This window comes from Papaver somniferum, chromosome 11 (assembly GCF_003573695.1).
Source record: "Papaver somniferum cultivar HN1 chromosome 11, ASM357369v1, whole genome shotgun sequence".
Lineage (NCBI taxonomy): Eukaryota > Viridiplantae > Streptophyta > Magnoliopsida > Ranunculales > Papaveraceae > Papaver > Papaver somniferum.
This window is the reverse complement of record NC_039368.1, coordinates 89126283-89131492: the sequence shown is the minus strand read 5'-3', so window position 1 is coordinate 89131492 and position 5210 is coordinate 89126283. Positions and strand designations below refer to the sequence as shown.

The 5210-nt window shown below is 33.0% G+C and overlaps 1 long non-coding RNA gene across 1 annotated transcript; it reads right to left on the bottom strand.

Annotated features, from left to right (window-relative positions):
* Positions 1-4121: 4121 nt before the first annotated feature.
* LOC113321315 lies at positions 4122-5006 on the bottom strand. Its single transcript, XR_003346603.1, has 3 exons — positions 4747-5006; positions 4576-4630; positions 4122-4422 (listed from the first exon to the last, which is right to left on the bottom strand). It is a non-coding gene; the product is annotated as an uncharacterized LOC113321315 (long non-coding RNA).
* Between the last annotated feature and the right edge of the window lie 204 nt (positions 5007-5210).

Sequence of the window (5210 nt, the reverse complement as noted above, 5' to 3'; positions counted from 1 at the left end):
TCGTCGAATTGAGCAATATTTGGTCAGTTGCCCGAATATTGATCCAATTATCAATATTCAGTAATTTATCAGTGATAAATCAAATCTTCTAGTTTCTCCATTAGATGTGGAACCATTGCTAGCATCAGTATTGCCTTGAGAACCATAGGAAGTGCTACCAGTATGGTATGTGGAGCCATTATTTCTATTTCCATTTCCTATGCCATGTGAGAAATTTGACCCATTCTTTTTCTTATATCCATTTGAATGATTACTATAACTATTCCCAGATGATACATTACCACCTCTTGCATAAAGACCAAAAGTATTATTGACATCAAAAGAAGCAGAAATGTCATGTTCTTGATCATATAACCACTGTTCATGGGTGAGCAGTCTAGCTTTTAACTCTCCAAAAGTATAAGGATTATCTCTATTCTGAACTGAGATAACAAAATTATCATACTCCCTTCCCAAACCATTTATAACATGCATTATTAAGTGTAGGAATTACCTGTAGGTACTATTATAGTGTTCTTAGTTAGTGGCAGGTCCACCCACTAAAGCCCAGTAACGGTATGTCCATAATTAAAAGAAAAGAGAAAAATAGACCTAATTTTTTAAGCCCAGGTCCTGCACACGTGTGTAAATACTATGTGCATTTTTAGAATTCCCAAAATAGTCTTTACTATATATAACAGAAACATAAGCCAGTTTCTCTCCATATTCTTTTTCTTCTCAGATTCAGTTTCTCTCTCTCTCTCCGCCTCTCCCTCTCCTCTTCTCTACTGATGCGGGATTTAATGAAATCAATTCATTTTCTTCATTCTTTAATTTCTAGTTTTTTGTATTAGGATAAAGCTTGGAAACGAAGAACATCTTGATCGATTAGTTTGTGATGAAACAGTGTGGTAATATATTTTTAGAACATCTTGATCGATTCAAGAACCCAAATCGATTCTAGCCTTTGGTAAGTTGATTTTCCTTATTAATCTTCTTATCGTAATGTTTATTCGAAGGTTTCAAGATCTAATCATTAATTAGTTGATGTTTGATTATGTTTTCCAATTTGCACGCATGATTAATCAAGTGTTCCTTCATTTTCATGAAAATAATCCAGATCTAGATCAATAGTTACGTTTTTTATTCATTTCGTTACTAGATCTGATTATACTAGTTTTCTTTTGTTGGGTTTAGGTTTTTTTCAATTGTTTTTGTGTATGAACTATCAGTACGTATATGATGTACTGACAAAAAACCTAGTTAATTGTTTAGTTTTTGTTTAAATAAATTTTTTTGTTGTTGTTTGATCCAGCAGTAATATATGCATACTGAATAATTACTTTTTTTTATGCATTTTGTTACTAGATATGATTATAATAGTTTTATTTTGCTGGTTTTAGGTTTTTTTCGGTTGTTTGTGTATGAACCATCAGTACATATATGCTATACTGACAAAAAACCTAGTTAATTGTTTATTTTTTGTTTAAATAATGATTTTTGTTGTTTGATCCAACAGTACATATATCGCATACTGGAAATAAGATGCTTTGATTTTATTTTTTTTATTCATAGACTTATCACTTCTTTTGATTTTGTTATATTCATAGATTCCTTACTTATCTGTTGATTTTTAGGTTACTATGAATCAATAGTACACATATTGAACACTGAAAAAACTGCTTTGATTATGTTTTATTCATAAATTTTATTCACTTAATTCATATGATCTGCCAGGGCGTACTGATAGAAACTTCTGATTCTGTTTTATTCAGAGTTTTGTCACTTTTTTTTGTTTGATCCATGAGTACTTATGCTCAATACTGAAATATGTGCTAGTTTTGTATAAATGTTTCTGTGTTTACTGTGGATTTGTAGGTTTTCCTTTTTTTTTCCTATGATTTAATACTGTACTGAAGAAATATTATAGATTAATTTGTATGATCCTACAATATATGTGATGTAATACGTTTTCTAATTTATTTATCATTGATTCTTACAGATTTGTACTCTACCTGGAAGCAGTGCAGCAAATATGTACTCGAATTTGTAAGCATTCAGATATATAATCGGATTTGTAAGCAGTACGACAGATATGTACTCAGATTTCTAAGCAGTGCGACATATATGTACTCAAATTTGTAAGCAGTGTAGCAAATATGTACTCGAATTTTTAAGCAGTGTACCAGATATGTACTCAAATTTGTAAGCAGTGTAGACACACACGTTTGGTAGTAATGGGTATTATGGACATTTCCATGTTTTAATTAATTTTGGACCTCCGGATAAAAAAAAGATCCGGTTGGACCCTACTATAAATAACTATATGGGCCTAGGACCAAACAAGAAATTTTCCTTATTAAGTCAGAATCACTAACTCTTTCTCCAATAGCAGCCAAAGAATCTGCAATTGTCTTAATCTTTTGTAGATATACTAGGACATTCAAATTACCTTTCTTCATGCTAAACAATTGTGCTCTTAACATGTTCTTTCTAGCTCTATACTGAGTTTTAAACTAGAGTTTAAGAAATCCCAAATTTCTCTTGTTGTTGTTAATCCAAGAACATCACCAGAAATAGTAGAAGTAAAAAGTAGCTTTTAAACAACTAATCACAAATCTATCCATCTTTCTCCAATAAACCCATTTTGGATTTAAACTGAGTACACCATTAATCATTACCCTTTCTTCCGGTTCTTGAATTTCACCATTAACATGACCATATAAATCAGTGGTGATTAAGACCGACTCAAATTGATCATGTCAGAGTATGAAATTTGTATTATCTGATTTCAATGAAACAAAATTTGTGATATTGGTGAAAGGAAGAGTAAAAGTAGACGAATTACCATCAGAGTTAGTCGTTGCAGGGAAGACATTGTTGTATGATGTTCTTCAATGTTTGAATTGATACGCTTACTTCTTCTAACCATAAAATTGCAGACCCAAAAGATAAATCACCAGAATCAAGATTCAGACGATCTTGATGAAAAAGATTATTAAAAAGATTGTTTCTGATGTGAAGAACAATTTAACCTAGACCAAGATGTAGATCTAAGAAAACAGCTTTGAAACATATTTAGCTGAAGGTATGAAGGTAAAGTTTTTCTAGGGTTTGGATCTTTACCTATCTGATACCATGAGAATTATCAGATGAAATATTTGAGAATGAAAATAATATTGTGTTATTGATAATTGCAAAAGGTACAAGACAATACTTTTCATACAGTATTTATTGTCCAATTATTACAACCCTGACTGCCTTATTATTACGGACAAGACTTGACATTAAAGTCATATTGACTTGACCAAGATTTCTTGACTTTAACAGAATTACATTCTTAACAGTATGTATCGTGTCTGAAATCGATAACTATGAGTATATTGCAGCCACGGTAACGCAGAAACCCCTTTTTGAAAACTTTTTCAATATATTGAATTTTACACCAAAACATAAACAAGTTTCCGCAGTTATATTGATAAAAATTACAGCGAACCAAGGGATGCAACAATACCTGGACCAAAAATATCCACTACCTACAGATGTCATCACTTTCTCGGAGAAAGATCGAACAGTGGATTGTGACCACACCAGACCTTTATATGTGACAGCGGGAATACGAAAACACAAGTTCAAGAGAGATTTCGTTGATACCGGAACTTCGCTTAATCTGATCCCACTACATATTGCAGAAAGCATTGGAATCAAGGAGAAGGAGATTAACAAGTTCGCAACCAGAATTCAAGGCTTCGGAGGACTCATGGAACAGACTATGAGAACTATATATTTAGCTGAAAGTGCAAATCAGGCTTGTTCGGGCTAGTGAACCGTATAATATACTACACCAAAATCCCTAATTTACCACGTTTAAGATTTCAGCAACGCTTATGTGCGTTCCCAAACGGCGTCACAATTTTTTGGGAACGTTTACAAACGTTGCTTAAATTAATTAAAGCAACGTTTGTTGCTTCATCCGTTGCTTTAATTACATTTAACACAACGTATAAAATAATATAAGCAACATATATATACGTTGCAAAATATGTTATCAGAATTAAAAAAAAATGAATTACAAAATCTGTAGTGGTATTTCCAAAATTAGAAATTACAGAATTACAAATAGTATAGAACCGGACCTGGTAAGACAATCACCCATGCTAACAGCACTTTAGGACATTATGAACTTAGTTTAAATATACACAATAAAATTCCATTATGAAACATAAGAAAAATGCTATAAAGCTACTGTCACTAGGTTGTTTCTTCAAATATCTTCACAGTACTTAGTTTTAGCTTTATTGACTAGATCAACATGAAAATAGCGGGAGTGTGTACAAAAACGAAGTCCTAGAAATCACCAGTTCAGTTGTTTGGAGTCATGTATTGCTGTTTGAAACTTCCAATGCCTTCTCATAATGAGCATCAATGTTACCCAATAAGCACCTAAAACCATTTAGTACAAGTGATGAAACCTTGGAAAATCATTGAACAAACTTTTAATTTGTAACAACACAGTTATGGAAAGGGGTAATTAATTCATACAAAGTGAGAAGCACGGTGGATGGTGAACATACTCATACTGGCCAAGAATATTACCTAATCGGAATGGAAGGATTTCCAGGACATCTTTCAGTAATCTCTCCCCGCCGATCTGGCAAATTGAAGAACCATGCAGTCAGGGAAACAGAAATCAAAGAACTACCGGAACCAAAATCTTGTTCCAAATTACAGAGAAAACATTTCACTTCAACCAACAATTTCTCTTACCTTAACTGGTAAGACAAGCCTAGCAGTAAATCTGTAAGGAATTCCATAAAAAAGCCTTCATTACATTTAGGGACTATGTATTTCCCTGCACTCGAATTCAAAAGGTTACACGATACATCAAAAGGCAAACGGGAACGGAGAAGCACGCTTGTAAATGGATTTTTCGGTATTGCACTCTCAGGTATAGAGAATAGTGGGGCTGTACCATTGTCAGTCTGAAAACCAATAAGACCACAGTAAGGAAACAGTACTAAGTATTAATATTGGAGGTTCCTAAACTACAGGTGATGCGAACGCATGAAACTAATAGAGATAATTAGTGTTTGGGTCGTAGATTTTGGCCCTATTTAGTGCTTGGGTCGTAAGTTTGTCCGTTATTGTGTTTGGATCGTAAACCCGTTAGTCAAACTGGTCAAATAGTCAAGCTGTTAACATCCGTTAATTTCCGTTAATAAAATGGCAAT